The sequence below is a fragment of the Haplochromis burtoni genome, unplaced genomic scaffold, assembly GCF_018398535.1.
Source record: "Haplochromis burtoni strain Fernald_Lab_line unplaced genomic scaffold, NCSU_Asbu1 Contig_114, whole genome shotgun sequence".
NCBI lineage: Eukaryota > Metazoa > Chordata > Actinopteri > Cichliformes > Cichlidae > Haplochromis > Haplochromis burtoni.
The window spans coordinates 1,066,468-1,083,789 of NW_024582475.1; the positions used below are offsets into that span (position 1 = coordinate 1,066,468).

At 37.6% G+C, this 17,322-nt stretch overlaps 1 long non-coding RNA gene across 1 annotated transcript; it reads right to left on the minus strand.

Moving 5' to 3' along the window:
• Nucleotides 1–6,682: 6,682 nt before the first annotated feature.
• On the minus strand, nt 6,683–17,067 carry LOC102311376. The gene is made up of 3 exons (XR_316194.2): nt 16,931–17,067; nt 7,238–7,267; nt 6,683–6,770 (listed from the first exon to the last, which is right to left on the minus strand). It is a non-coding gene; the product is annotated as an uncharacterized LOC102311376 (long non-coding RNA).
• Nucleotides 17,068–17,322: the final 255 nt, after the last annotated feature.

Consider the following 17,322-nt stretch of genomic DNA (forward strand, 5'->3'; position numbering starts at 1 on the left):
GTGGCAGGGCAGAGCTCAGTGACTGCATACACCACTCGAGGAGATAATTACACTGGCTGGGTGTCTATTGCTTGTGTCTGTTCATCACTCTCTGTTGTCCCTCAGGAGTCCCTTTGGGTGTGTATGTGAAACTGTGTGTGTGCGTGTGTGTGTGTGTCAGGTGGTCCCTACAAGCCTCTTACTGTTTTGCTGCATTTGACGCAGTCATCCAAATACAAATTTTAAAAAAAGACACTAAACCTACGAACATGTACTCTCAACAGTTAAGCTGGATAAAATCATGGATAAAGCTTCTTATTCTCCGGCTCAATAAATAAACTAGATAGGGCACTTGGTGAGTGCATGTGTGGTTTTAAAGGAAGTGATCTGGATAAAGCAAAATTTGATGGGCTTTTCTTTGCCCGTGCATCATCATTTTATCTTTAGGCAAGTTTACAGAGTTTACATATTTAAGAGAATTCTGCTTCATATATTTTTTTGTAATCTTGCTGACAGACAGAAAGACAACCAAAGAAATGACACAGATCACAAACATCTGCTCTGGCTTTTACCTTCATCAAATAAACACTTAGTAGACTGGGAAAAACTGCACACACATTTACTTGAAAAGGAACAGCATAACATGTTTTTTAATAATTATCTATGCTCATAAATAAAGTTTGACATCCCATTAACCTAAGAGTTAGATTTTCTTTGTTAAAATGTAATTAAAAAATAACATATATACTAGCTGTATGCAATTCCAATATTGCTCAAAATAATAATTTAATTTAACCTTTAAAGTTGTAACTTTATGACCAGATGAGGCTGCTGTGGCTGAGCTCATGCGAGTTCTGGACACAAGGACAAGCAAGGTTAAGTAAATCCTAAAATCTCCTCGTTACCATATTAATTCAACCAAATATGCAAATATATAAATATAGATGGCATTATCAATTGACATTTACTGACCTATAAACTTATGACAACACACTGCATTGACAGATGCATACATATCATGCAGATATGCTTAGATAGGCGATAAATACTGGAGTCAGTTGTCATTATCTCTGCATACTTTGGTTTTAGGACATTGATGTGTCTCCTGCTCCTGTTTTCCAGGTTATTCTGGCACACAATGCTGATGTCAGAATTAAAATGCTGATTGTATTCATCCCTATTGAACCTCCAACTAGAAGATGACTTAATATACATCCTTTATCATCTTGAGGGCAATAATTTCCATTTTTTCTACTAAGAGTGACAGATGCGAACCATCCCATTGACCATAATTAATCTGTGTTTAAAATGAACAGGCTGCATAGAAGTGGAGCCATAGCCCAGGGTCTGAGGGCCCGCGCCACAGTACTATCTGTCTGGCCCCATGCATCTCAGTGTAATTATCCCATTGCCATGAATAATGGGACAAGGGGGGATCCGAGTGATGCTTTGATAGAGATGAGATTAGTTTAATCAAGTTCATTGCTTGGGCTGGGCCACCGAATCTCATCATCGTTCCTCTCAAATCACCAGACCCTCACCCCACCCGCCAAAGCTCCTTTTACGCCTGCCACATTAGCCAGAAAAAATTTATGACATCGTTAGTTTTTAAGTGCTACCTCTGTTAGGACAATACATACTTAAAACAGAAGGCTTTGTGACAAAAGGATTCATATTAAACGGGGCAAAAGCAGGAGTCCTGAATATCAAATGGTCTGTAGGAACATTTACAACAGAAAAAAAAATAGATACATAACACAATAGTTATATATTTATTTAGTAAACTTATATATTTATTGTCTCAACAGATTTATGAATTACACTATTTCAGATATCTCATGCTTTCAAATATAACCTTGGCCAAATAATTGAACAATTTAGCATCACATTCAGATTCATCATAAAGAAAAACTGTTGGTTTAAAATAGTTTAGGCACCTCCCATTAGAAATTCAAACATGGGATTTGTCAATGTAATGTGTTATCCCCCTGAGGCAAGCATTCAAATAAAAAAAGAAAGAAAAGTACAGGGCACTCTGCGTATTTACAGACAACAAATCATGTTTGGCAAAAAGTGACAAACCCAGCGTGCGGCAAAGCCGGTGGACTCCTATAGTGATCTTAGCTTGGAGATATCCATAAACACATGTTCCCTACAGCACACCATCACTCTCTCCTGCTGGCCTGACGTCAGAGGACAGGGCTTTATCTGTCTACAGAGGACGGCAACTTTGCAAACAAAGCCTCAAGTGAAGCCTCTCGGAAGTCCCGACTTTGACTTTCTCCTAGCTTCGTGTCAACACACCTCTCCGCAGCCCCCTCCACACGCACACGCACAAAAAAAATACCACTATTACAGCACAATTTGGGAGCCATTCATCAAATAAGACATAGGATTAATTAAGCCTGAGGACTGAATTAGCCTCCCTCTTTGCTCATCAAGGTGTACCCTTGGCCTGGGGTTGGAGAATGGGGAGTGGGGGCTCCTCGGTGGTGGTGGTGGGAAGGGATTGGTGGGTTGGGGTGCTATTTCATACAACTCGTATGTGTTTATTAGCCTAGACCACAGATTCATGCTGAGACAGAAAATGAAAATTTCTTTAGCACCAATTTGCTTATGATGTACGACAGTTCAAAAACTCCAGAGGGGAATGCTACACCAGTGCTCTTCATTACATATTAGCTTTATGACAATATATTTACCAGAGATCGAGGCCTTGTAGGAAAATCTTGACAAAAGATTGACTGACAAAACCTATTTCCCCGCAAGTGCTTTTCCTCCTAAATCAAACATATACATCCATTTCCCAAGTATACTGCCTGTTGAAGCCAATATCACACATGATATATCACAATGACACTCAGCCTTTCAGGGTTGTTTTTAGTTGAATAATTTCACTCCCATAACAAGATCAATGACATTAGGGCACAGCAGGCAGACCGGGCTCTTCTGTTTGGTATGTTTGATGTGTTATGAAGTCTGAAATAAGTAAAGATTCCCTCCTCTATGTACAAAAACATGACATGCATACATTCATACCTTGCACTGAGTTCATTAGTCCATAGCATCCTGTCCCTGACTGAAGAGGGTCATGGTTTTGATGAATGGACTGTGTAGCATGTAGCTTCAGGCTAAGATTCAGCACCTCAAGAGGCAGCGAGGACTCAACACTGGATGGAAAGAAGAAAAGAAAGAAAGAAAGGAGGAAATGAGGGAGAGAGAAATGAATTTGGATTACCCAGGAGTTCTGTCTCCCCTGAGTCCTGCATCCAAGATACATTAGGAATCTAATGTGCTATTATTCTCTATCACCCCCCTAAGCCTAAAACATCTGTCCTTGGGGTGTCTCTGGTAATAGACAAGGGCTTTCAGACCCCTCGCTACTACAAGATAGCAGCTTCTTCAAGGGCCCTTGACGTCCGGCTGACTTAATCTGCAAGTACTTCCACAAAATTGACATTGCCTAGAGTGTATAGCAATGAGCAGACAATGGCGTTACAGAGCATTTATATTTCAGGAGTGCTTCCAGGGACAGTGAAACCTGACCTTTAGAAGAGAAAGAATTGGATTTCTTTTTACTGGTTTTTCTAACTTCAGAAGACTTTGATTTGACATTTGAGTTTCTTGAAGGTTAGTCGAAGGTGTGCGGATCACTTCAGAGCACGTGTGGGTGGGTTGTATGGAGATATGTTGTATTTAGTGTGTGTGCCAGCAGGATTCACAGCTATGGATCCAGGTTTTATGGGAGAGCTGGAGAGTAACATACAATATCACAGTACTGTAATAACGCTTGTTATCTCCTGTTTTGAAATTGTATAATAAAAGTAATAAAAGGGTTAAGCTAGCAATGAATGACAAATGATGTCTGTGTAACACATATGTGAAGTGGTGAAATGACAACAATTTCAACAATGATTGTGATAAACACAGGAAATGCAATTTACTTAAAGTCAATTCTTCTTATGTTAAATAACTTCTTCTCGGTTAAATAAATCACTCCTACATATGCTGATCTACAACCAAGCAACTATTTAATGCTATCTATTCGTCTTAAAAATACAGTGGCCAGATTTTTCTCTACATGAAAACAGTTTAAAAAACGGAAGTGAATATTTCAATTAACAGTTACATTTTTAGTGGAGATAGGAGATCAGGAACAACAAAGTACTGACGAGCAGAAAAATGCATTGTTGGTTTTGATGACAAATAATATGGTGCATCTTTACCTTAACGAATACAAATGGCAGAAAATTCAAAAGTATTTCATTGCCACCCTTTTGTGCCATTTCATTTTGAAACAATGGCCTGCTGGTGTGGCGTTTCTTTCTGAAACCTAAACGCATCAGAGAATAACTGTTTTCATATGATCACGGATGCAATATTCATGATACTCATTTTTAACATGAAAGGTCTGTTAATGGAGGCATAGTATTTGATGTTGTATTTCTACTAATTGAATTAAATCTAGTCAAAGAGCAGAAATATTTGTCTTTAAGGCTTTTGGACCTTCAAGCTCTGATTATAAATGCATCCCATTAAATGAAAAGAATATATCTTGATTCATTCATTATTAAAGAGATAGAGCAAAAATACTATGAGTACTCATTAATTTAGGAGAAATAATGTTTCATTCTTACGCAGGACAACGCCGCAGTAACTCTCCTTTTAGCCCATGGAGTACCTTATATTCATCATATATGGTAATGGAAACCAAGCAACCTGTTTAAATAGAAAGTTTCTTTGCTAAAGAGATGTGGGCTGAACAGATGGCCAACCCTGTGCCTTTCACTACTGTTTCTATTGAGCAATTAAAAGTTTCTGGCTGTTTTTCTCTCATCCCCCCTCCACCGTCCCCCAAAGTACAGATTGCAAACATGACAAAAGGTCAAATATCTGCAAGGGAAAAAGGAGTGGAACAACTGTTCCACCAAGCTGCTGCGGCCACAGCTGTTGTACACGCGGACGAGTATTCACCTGAACGAGGACTGGTAATCACCCCACACCGAAGTGAATAATTAGTGTAATAATTACCAGGCTTAAAATGAATCTATGAACTGCCCTCTCTCACAATGCCATCAAGAATAACAGGTGTTGAAAGTGCCTTGAAGGGACAGAGATTAAAGATTATTTCGTTATCCCGAGTCTCCTTCAGGCACAACTGTCTTGTGTTTTATCCTGTCATCCACAGCGAGGGTCATGTGGGGGCTCATTTTCCTCTGGCTTGGCAGTTCTGGGAGCTAGGCATTTGACAGAGAGTGAATGTTGTTTAATCTGGGAGTCTGGGCCGTCCTTGAGCTTCCTGGACACTCCATGTCCACATAACCTCCAGCTACATGGAGTTAGGTTCTACTAATGCTTATTATTAGCTGCCATAATGATTGTTACTTGTAAAAAGAAGAACATAAATAAAAATTGCATTTCTGATATTCATGAGACTAAATTAAGTTTTCTTCATTAACTAAAAACAGGGAGCACTTCCCCTTCGCTTCGGATTTCTTTGTAAAATAGTGGACATCTTTTTCTGATTTGCGTGGCAGCTTTGTGGCTGTATCTATTGTGACTTAAGCACCGAAGCAAGTGAGCCTAGGGGTGTTTGTTCTTGTAAGACTTACTTAAAGACTTGTCAAGATGCCACAACTCGCGTGCCGGTTCCAAAGCTCTTTCTGTGTTGATTATTCAGACTTCCTGTGTGTTTTTGAAATTGCTACAGCAGGTGTAACACATCTTAGACACAGCGAATTAAATATTTGTTTCTAATGCTTAACAGAGTGGGTTTTGTGTTTCCATTACACTGAAACTGGAATAGTCCCAGTAGTATTACAGGGAAAAAATATATAAACGATAATTATTAAAACTGGCGAGGCTATAATATTGTAGTGAGAAACCACAATGTCACAGTAGTTTTGTGTGGTGCGAAAGGATCTGCCTGCATAAACAGCTATTTGTATGTATTCCTCAGTGTTTCCATTCAGCAATGACTAGAATATGTGAATGTCTATGCAAAATCAAGATAAATGTACAGTTGAAACAGACATTGGTTGATTATAGTACCAATATGACATCTCACACTTCATCTTTTACCGTGGTCTGTTGTGTTATAATGTTATATCATTAGTTTTCCTGACAGTGATTTAGCATGCAGACATCTACCTCATTGACCTGAGCTGTGTTTAAATGTAACCTTCTTTTGGCCCTAGCCATCGTTTGTCAATTCTCAGCTGTCAAATACACACAAATTGGACACAACCTGTCATTTACCAGCGACAGTGAGATACAGAGGGGTTGCAAAACACAAGCAGGGCAATTATCTGCATCCCGTGGTTACATGGTCTGGGAGGTTAGCAAGTTGTTCCTGAAAGATTACCACCTCTAATTTCTTTGGGGAGGATGGGACCTTGGTTCTGCTGCCAAGCCTGCTTTTCAGGTCAGGGCTCCCTGAATGTTAACTAAGACCCAAGAGCAGGTCAGCACGCAGGCCAAGGGACCAGAGGAAAGCATGCGCCCTACTCTTACAGTGGCGGCCAGCAAGTCGTGCAGAAAATAGCCATCCATCTTTGGCACGATCCTAATGATCCACTGTGGGTGATATCTGTGGTTAGGAAGGCTATCCAGGTAGTCCTCCACTGGTGCCTCCCTGCAGCTAAGTGCAACACTGATTCTGAAATCTCTGCCAACAAAAACACAGACTCACTTACCAAAGAAATTCTCTAGTATTTCTTCAGGAGGAGGCAGAATTGTTTGATGTCCTCACAGCTGCTCATCAAGCCTTTGGTTGTCTTCTTTAAGCTATGCTGCAAGACATTTTCATGCAGTCGTGTTGTGCTTTCGTTTTTTTCTTTCTTTCTTTTTTTTACTTTGATCTAAATTATGAAACACTCGTCTCAATCTCAAACTGTTATGAGCACTGCAGCTATGTTTCTGAAACTGTCATAGCCCTACATTATATTTTAGAATGCCATTCAATGTCTTCTTTACTTTTTTGCAGGCAGCCAGTGAGACTGCATAAAATACACAAGTGGAATACGTATGTTCACACAAAAAGTGGTGACTTCTTCTGCATGTGGACACATGAAAAATCTCAAATTAAACACGAAAAAAATAAACAATGATATAAATAATTAGTAACTATATCTAAAATGATTTTAAATTTGGATTAATTAGAATTAGTTGTAACGCACTCCACTGAACATCTGTAGTAAACTAAAAATCCACAGTAAAAGTCTGTTGTTTCCATTGCCTTTAATAAAGATATACTTACATAGTAAACCATACAAATCTCGGTCAGTACCTGTAAAGACAAAAACATAATTGTTATAACAAAAATCCATGCTTACATACACATAATAACATAACATTTGTCTTTACACAATCGGGCAATCGTGGCTCAAGAGTTGGCAGTTCGTCTTGTAATAGGAAGGTTGCCGGTTCGAGCCCCGGCTTGGACAGTCTCGGTCGTTGTGTCCTTGGGCAAGACACTTCACCCGTTGCCTACTGGGGGTGGCAAAAGGGCCCGGTGGCGCCAGTGTCCGGCAGCCTCACCTCTGCCAGTGCGCCCCAGGGCAGCTGTGGTTACAATGTAGCTTGCCATCACCAGTGTGTGAATGACTGAATGTAGTGTAAAGTGCTTCGAGGTCCTTAGGGACTAAGTAAAGCACTATACAAATACAGGCCATTTACAATATCTCATCTAACACATATAAAAACAGCTATTTTGTTTTCATACATTCACTAAAAGCACAACCTTATAGTAAATAGTATATAATATGCACAGAATTTATCAATAATCCCACGGCAGTGCATGTTAGATGCTTTCCATCAAAAGAAAAAAAAATCAGCTATACAAAAACATAAATACAAAACTAAAGAAGACCAGACATCATAAGCTTCAGCAACACATCCCTTGTCATTTTATTTAATTTGGTTTACAAAGAAATGGCCAATTAAAAAATAGCTTCATTACTTTGTTAATAAAGCAGAGGATTGACTCGAGGGAACTTTTCAATTGGAAGTTAATTATGCAGTCTGGTATTCTCAAATGTTCTCTGCAAATGTACAGTGAGACTATAATGCTGCTCTGTGCTCTGGTTCAATTTCATATTTGCATAGCGGAAAGAGTGCCATGTGTTTTGCAGCTCAGGCACTCAGCTTGTTTTGGTGGTATTTGTATGTGTGGAGATGCATTATTGGTACATCATACCTCACTCGACTCAGTTCCTGGGACATAAGGTGGTAATCCCCAATGTTTGATTTTCAAAACATGAGTATAATCAGATATTTATGTTGCTGATGCTCCGTAATCCACAGAGCATCTAAGTACAAGAGCTAAATAAAATGTTCAAATGGTGCGTATAGATAAAAATAAGATACAGTTCATCTAAATCTCTACAATCTGTGAGCTGAACAGAACTCCTAATGCTTTCACCTGTCTTCATTGAATCGTGCAGGAAAGCTCAGGGTAAATGATGCTTGAACAGCAGGAAGATCACTCATTGTTAACCATATGGTTTTGTGTGATAGGTCACCAGTGATTCTGAGGGTTAATATCAAATGCCCAAACACAGACAAGGGGGACCCACGCATATTAATGATAGTTCATATTCCCTTGTGCAAAGGAGATCGGATGAATGGCAAATGTCTTTTCTGGCGAGGTGGGGGTATTGTTTTCAGTAATTTGATAATCAGTGAATAAGTGCTTTGTATATCTTCTTACCTGAATAATGTGATAATATTTTAATTCAGCAATCATTTCACATGTTACACTGAGATGCTCCGAATTCACTCGTGAAATTCAAATATATATGCATCACTAATGGTTAGAATGAAAAGTGTCTCATTTCTCCTCTTTTCTTTTGGCGACATTTCTCTTTACATTAACAGTGAGTGGGATCTGCCCCCACCCCGAGCTACAATAAAAAATATATTGGCTTTTAACAGTTAAACTAAAACATATGGATGCTCAAGGCCATTCCAACATTGTGCGAAAGCCTCGAGGCTTTTACACAAAGTGCAGCTTCCCTACAAATCTGCAATAAGCAACCAAAACAACCATCGCTTCATGTGAGAATTAGCAAACAGTTATCATTTCTATGACATAAAAGAGTCCGTGCCAACATGCACTGAAATAATAAAATATTGAAATGTCTATGAAACATAAATGTGAATTCTTGCTACATCTGTCTCTTGCTAATTGAGTTGCTACCAAGAATGTTAGTACTCTGGAGAATAATTTGTCAGTGCAAAACATCGAATGGACCAATTTATTGGTTGCTGCAGGCTGTGGAGTTCCAACAGTCTTTGATCAACCTTTTTAGGTCAGTATCTCTCGAAATACAGAGAGGAGAATTACACAGCAGAGAAAATATTTCATCTTTTTAAAAGACAAGGAAAAGTATTCTTGTAGTTACGTTGTTTGGCTGTAATAGTGAATAAATTCTTTGCTTGAAGCCAGAAAGGGAAAAGGGAAGCTTTTGTGCACAGTATTTATTGTTTTGCATGGCTGGAAACTTAAACATTTATTGTGAAAAAGTGACAGTAAGAGTAATTATAAGTTTTGTTTTTTCTCATCACGCGCTGGATGTAAGATGCACGCACTGACAGTTACCGGTAGGTATTTCTGACACACTAAATTAAAAATGTTCTTCAAAGAGTTTTGTGTTGGCTGGGGGTTGATCAGCCTCTGATTTTGAAATAGTCTTGGCATTTTGACAGTGAATGTACTAAAGGTTGTTTGACATATTCTGCAAGCATCAGAACTCTGTTTTTCCCAAATAATATTATAACTCTTACAGTTAGAAATAGAAGTTGTGTGTCGATCTTTAAGACGAGTGTCCTCACTGAACCTAACTAAATTAAAAATTCACTGTTATTATATAAATAGTGTTGTAGCCTGATGTGCAGTGTACCAGATCTACCCAATATTCCTATAAGAGTAAATATTATCACCTAATCTAACCTATTTAACTTAACCTTAAATGGCACACTGCAAATGATATAATATTAATCTATAAATAAATAATATTCTTTGTAGCTTGTTAGGGAAAAACAACCTAAAAAAATGTGCCTTCTAGCTTTTTCTGTACAATTTTCCATCCATTTTTTCTCTTTTCTTCCACTAATGCTGGAGCCTATCCTGGGTGTCATAGGGTGAGAGGTGGGGTACATGCTGGATAACAAACAGAGACACATAACACATTCCTAACTACAACCAATTGAGAATCACCAATTAACCTAACAAGCATGTGTTTGGACTGTGAGAGGAAGACAGAGAGAGTACACAGGGAACGTGCAAGCTGCACACAGAGGAGAGGAGCTGGGAAAGAGCTGGCTGGAGGATTCTGCCAGACCTTCTTCCATTGAGGCAACAATGTGACCCACTACACCACCATGCTGTCAGTTTAGTTCCCACTGAAATAAAACAATAATAAAATCTTTTGTTAAGATCCTGTTGTTGCCGAGTGCACAAGAAGCTTAGCAGCTTCTTCCTGACAACATTTGTCCTAGATGTGTAAAGACTATACTTACTACTTGTAAAGGTGCTGTTTTAGCACCAAGCTTCCTGGAACAGATACTAGTCGGAGCCAGTAACTCTAACTCGTATAGTGACATTTTAAACCACATCCCCTGTTTGGCCCCATTGTAACGTTTTACATGAACAGGTTATATCTGGTTAAAACACCATATTTGAGTTTCTAACATACTTAAATTGCAAATGACAATATGCCATTTTTCTCTAAAAAATATAACATATTAAAGATGAAAAGAGACACACACTGTATTTTAATTAGGAGTGCAGCTGTTCTTTTTCTTGCTTAGCAGATTTTGTTATGAAATGGCCAAGAGTCTACACGCTGATCACCTTATCCCATTCATTATATCTATGAATGTTCCCTTGACCGCATGACTGGAAAGTCTATTAATGCTGGCAGGAAAAGGTAAAATTGAGTGGTACATTTAAAAATGCTGAATTGCTTTAATTAATTTTGTAAAAGTAGACTTAGCTAGTAGAGGTCTATTCTCCTGCGTCCTTTTCAAAAATGCTGTCTCAACACCATGCCAATGCTTTGTGCCCACACGAAATTCAAAGTAGCCATGTATACTGACATTCAAATTAATGTAAAGTTGCATTAATAATTAATAACATATGAGAAATCCCAGTTTAAAAATAATAGGTACAAATCATTTGTGAACTGAAGGATACTGAGGATATAGTCACAAAGCAAATATGTGCATAAAATTATACTAGTTTTATTATATTGAAACTATATTACTATTAAAAGATTTAAACTGAAAACAAAAAAGTCATCGCTTAATTCAGACACAACAAACTTAAACATGTTTGCTTGGAATATATCTACACTCCAACAGTGAGGTCACGCAATTCATTTTTACTCAAAACATTTCAATGAGGCCCTTAAGATAAAACATCAGGTTGTACAGCGCGCCACATCATTAGCTCACACATGTACAGCATCTCAGAGGACCTTTAATTTGAGGAGGAAGAGTCTGTTCCTTCGCTACGAGGTTAAAGAGTGGGTGACAAGTGTAGAAAATCACAGCGGAATGGATTAATTAGGTAGACCTAAAAGCATATTTATCAAAGGCTAAGCCATACAGGCATTATCTTAGAAAGGATCTAATAAAGATGTGCAGGTTAATAGAATAAAGGGCCTTGAATAGAATGTGTGCTTATACATAAAATATCAACCACCTCCCACATGTAAAAGAATCATTAGAATATACAGATTAACTGTTATGGCAAGCAGATTCTTAACAACTCAAACGACCTTCATGTGGTTTGACAGCGGCAATTTGCTTCCTGTGGTCACTCTGATTAAAATGTCAAAGCCTCTGACTTAATTCGTTTTGGTCAAATTCCACATGAAAAGGGCCAATATTTGCTCAGAGAGAAACGACTGATTACATAAACCTGAATACGCTGATATCAAAAAAATAAATATTTAATGAACTCCCTTAATCAGAAAACACCACGCTGCTCCACTGAGGAAATAAACAGCCTGGTGATTCTAGCTGAATCATCTAAACGGTGTCAATCACAAGTGAATAAGGAGGGCTCCGTTCCCGGGTAGTGATGACTGATGGCCCTTCAGCGGCGACTGAGACAGACGGAGCTGATTGAGAGAGCTTATCTTTATGGTGGAGCCATGGAATTGTTAACAGGATGTGATGGCTTGCGTCCGCCGAGTTGAGCTGGGAAATAAAGCTGTTGGGCTCGGGCTGCCTTGCCATCATTCACAGAGGTAATGATCTCTGTCTGGCTCAGAAGTAAGTAATAGTCTGCCCACAGGTTAGTAAGGGCATGACACAGCTACCCTGACAAAGTTAAACTTGGACAGATGAGCGCAGGGAATATAATAAATTTAATAGGCAGTTTAATAAAAAATTAGAATATGTGGTGAAACTTAAAATTCATAAGAGGTGTGCATGCTTCTTTTTTTCTATCCGCAGACATTTTTAGCTTTTTTCCTTATGACCCATAGAGGAATAATGTCATGCAGCTGTAGAGCAAGAGATCTGCAAAATACTAAACATAGTTCTTAAACCGCCATTACTATGCCATTACACCTTGGCATTTACTGGGGCATTTCTCGACCACATTTTGCATGGCGCACACGATATTCCTCACGTAATCAAAAGGAAGGCATATTGAGGGAAAGCAGTCAAAGATCTAGCTCCACTCAATTAGCTTCAGCAAGATAATTAATCAGTTCAGTATGCACATCCAAGTCTCAGAGGCGTCTTTGAGATAATTGTTCTCATTGACTTGAATAATTATTTGTTTGCTGATTTAATTATTTTCACATTTGGAAAACAAATGAATGCGTGCTGGTACATACTTTGGATCTTTTGTTTTCTTTTGATGTATGCAGGTGAGTGTCAGACTAAAAGAATGACTGATGACTTCTTTTCGGAAAATATCTCTTGAGAAATTATCTGGAACCAAATTCAGACAATTGTGTTTTTTTAAACCATAACCTCGACGTGAAGACAGTCAATAAAACATAAAATGTTTCTTCCTCGTGGCATCAATACAAACTACGATGAATCAAAGGCTAATATTTCTCAGACAGAAGGTCATCTCAGGGTTACAGATACAGAGTCTCCGTACACTGTCTGGCACGGTGAAAACAATTGTCAGAGTCCTCGGTTCACACCATTACAAGTGTGACTGAGACCTTGCGGCTACTGTAGCAAATAGCACAACTTATGGGGGCCATTTTAATAGCAGTCTCTACTATTTATCATGCTGTTTTAAATGTTTTGCTCATTTGTTTCCATTAAATATTTTATCTTCCCTTAAATATTCATTTAACTTCCTCTTTAAATTTTTTACCAGTCTCTTTTTGGTTGCTATCTTCTTGCCTCCCTTTTAGGCTTTGCAATCATAAATAATTATTCATCTACACCCAAAAAGAGATTGCATAAAACATGCACATGAATCCTTTTTGTCTTTTCTCATTAGTGATATACTTCGAGTAGCCTAAATACTTCCCGCTACCCCACTTATGGAAATTGGTCAGAGAACCTTCCTAATGATTCTGCTTCACAAATAGGATACAGCCTGCATTTCTGATCCTAACGTTGGGGTCTGCTGCAGATCCCAAGTTTGTGTATTACTTTTAAAAGGAGGACTAATCCTGACATATTATCCATCAGACAATGCTGTTTTAGATTTTACTGTTTAAACCCAATGCTGGGCTACAGTGGACCAGTTGTATTCTGAATGCCTGCTTCTTGGTGCTTAACTGTATATTGAAGAAAGAGATTTACCAAAAAAAAAAAAAAAAAGGTGCAACACAAAACCACAACATTTCTCTTTCACTGGGTTTACTGTCTCATGTCCTTCTCATTTGATAGTATTTTATTTTCAAATTATTTAAATAGTTCTCACTTTTGTTTGGATTTCCTAAAATATTTCCAGGATTCACTTAACTAAAAATAAAAAGTCATCACATCATTTATAAATATTTAAGATAAATTGGTATTCCTTGGCTCAGTATATTTTCCTTGGCTAAACAGGCAACATTTGTCTTAATTTGTTGGACAATTTCAACTTGCCTTATTAGCATGTAGTGCCATGTTGGAAGGTGAAAGGGAAGCATAAACTCTCAATTTGACTGGATTATCCTTTTGTGATGAGGCCTAATGATCCAGCAGAGTAAATAGCAATGTGTTAATTAGAAATTACAGTGAATGATCCGCTGCACACAGAGGAGGTATTAATCAGGCTGCATTGTTATATTATACTCAGAGTTGTCTTTTCTTTTCTTATAAAAATAAACTATCTAAAAAAAAATTATATTATTTCCAATGTAGCTGATATGCTCCTAAAGAGCCAACTGACCAGCAATGCGTGTAAATAAAACCACCCCTAGCTGTGACTGAAATTATATTATACTGAAATTAACTATTTAAAAAAAATATGTACATGCTGTTCAGTAATGTATTTATTCCTCAATTCGTATGTCTTTCCTAATTTGTTTTTAATTTGGAAAATATTATGGAAAGGGCCTTGTAATTGTGGCTGCAGCTGCCAGTTACTTCTGAATAAATCTCAGACTTTGTCCAATTTGGACGTTGCACAGTTCACGGCAGATTTTAATCAATAAAGGTGTCTACAGCATTTAAGTAAGCATTTGCCTCCACCTAGTGGTAAATGTTGGTTACTGAGGCTAGAGCTATATAGAGCTGTATATTTTTCAGTTCTTATAATTTTACATTTTTTAATGATGTTAACAAAAGAAAATACAATACTATATTTTAATGATTTCTTTGAACTGATCTTTTCCCCAGGTGAACTGATTGCACAGCATGCATCTTTAATGACTTTAACAAACAAATACTGGGTGCACAAGTTTGAATTTAGTTTGGATTTTCTCTAATCCACACAGCCAAAAGTATAGACTCTTAGCATGTACATAAGCTTCCTTTTTTTAATTGTATTTTTAATTTATTTTTTAAATAAATGGTGCTGAAGGTTCCCATTAGTGATCACATTTGACTACAACTGCTAATTTCTTATCACCTCTCATCATCAAAAGGATTTCTTTGACAGCACTAATTGGATTGAGCAAAACTTTTTAAAAGGGAACGTCTAAGCAGCTCAGTGAAGAAGAAAAATTGTAGATTTGCATAAGCTGCAAAGGTCTCAGGGCAATTTCTAAACAACTGCAGATTCCAAGATCATCAGTTTAAACAAGTGCAGTGTAGGTTATTTTCATGTGTCACCACTTTGCCAAAATCTGGAAGAAGTGTCCAAACTGTCACCCTCAGATAAGAAGAAATTGGTTAGGATGTTCAAGAACAACCCAAGAACCACCAAAACTCAAGCCTGTGAGGGTGCTGACCAAGAAGGGAGCCTCTGCTCCAAAATCAACACCTTACAAGCCAAATGCCTTCTGGAGGAAAGTCTGGAGAAACACTATGTGACCAAAAAGACTGAGCTATGTGATCACAGTAAAGAGCTATGTTTGAGTTTCACAATAAAAGTGAAACTTTCAAACCTAATAACACTGAACCAGCTGTCAAACTTGGTGGTGGTATCATCATGTTCTAGGATTGTTTTGCTATCAGTAGTACTGGCACATTGCACAAAGTGGAAGAAATAATGCAGGACTGCCTCAAAATTCTTCAGCTTCATCTCAAATCAACAACTGTTGCAAAGCATGCATCAAAGCCGGTTTTGGAATGGATAAAGCAACTGGAATGACCTTTTCAAGGCTCTGACCAAAACTCTATTGAAAATTTGTGGACTATGTTTGAAAGCTGGGTCAGTGCCAGGAAACCAACCAATTTAAATGAACTCTTCTGCCAAGAAAGAGTAAAATAAATTCAAATTCAAACTTGTGCACCCAATTTTTGTTTTTTAAAGTCATTAAATATATGCACTGTATCATTCCACCCTGAAAGAAAGAAGAGTTCAAAGAAATCATTAAAGCCCCCAATTACCATGATATTCATGGCCATGATGAGTGTATGTAAACTTCTGACAACTCTGCATTCTTACATACAAAACTGAGTATTATTTTGTGCACACAAAATCTCTTGGCTGGAGGCTGCAGGTAGAAAGCTGATAAAACAGACAGGGCTTCTAAAATACCAATTCCATTGCATTATACACAGGACTGGTTCAGTTTACTTTGCAATAGTCAGCTACTGACCATAACTGACATTATTTCATGTAGTTAATAACTAAATCCATTAATTTAGAATTTCTTTGAAAGTAATTACTGCAAAGTTAGAGATGGATAAAGCATTACACAATAATGCTTTTCTTTTTGGTATTTCTATGCAAACAGGAGAACTTTGCATATTCAACATTTACAGTTAGTCAAACCAAATTAGCCTTGCAAAAACAGAGGCCTACTATACAAGACAGGCTACAAGTATGCACTTCAACAGCTTCATTATTTCATTGGTAATGATGAATAAAGTCATATTTTAAATAATTACTGAAAGGATAATGAAGTAATCACTGACAAAGTAACTATAATCCGATTACATATCTTTTTAAAAATGAATTGCGCTCAGAGTTACTTATTTGTGTAACCTTATTAGCTAAGAGATTATTTGCTGGATTAGGTATAAATGTTACTGCCCTAATGTAATTAAATATATCATAACACAAGCTCTTTTTACAGTGTTGCCTTTTCAGACACAGCGTCACTAATGCTTATTAAATAAAGTGAATAAAAAGAAAAAGTGAAAAAAAAATTACTTTGGCTTGACCAAATAACTAGCAGTTACTTCCCACTATAAGAGAGAACAGTGCGACTAGTATAAACCATCAGACGAAATCAGCACGTTGCGGTTTTTAACCTTTAACCCACTGCTGCACGAATCACTAATGGATAGCAAGATGAAAGCAAAAAATACAATTTGGACAACAGAGCTGGATTAGAGACGTGTGTGAACCAGACTGTGTAGTCTCTACCTTGTCATTATATGTTTCCAGTATCAGCAGAGGGCAGTGAAGCTTGCTAGGGTAAAGACACTTCTGCGGCTAATGGAAGGGCCGTTGCTATTAGGGGTTGCCAGATTTGCTCGTTTTCCACGGACCAGAGCAGTCTGAGCGATTAATTCTTTAGGTATATTGCGTTGTTTTGTTTTTTTATCATTATTATTACATACTTTATAATCTACATTTTGCTAACTTTATTTTATGTGGGACACTCAAAAAGAAGTTTCAGTTTTGAAAATAGAATATCATTATGTTACTCGTGGTCACAGCAGGGCAGTAAAAAGAAAAGCTTACAGTGCACCAAAATGACATTTTAATGAAATTTGGCGTGCTTTTGTGTGCTTGCACACAAAAAAATAAATTCA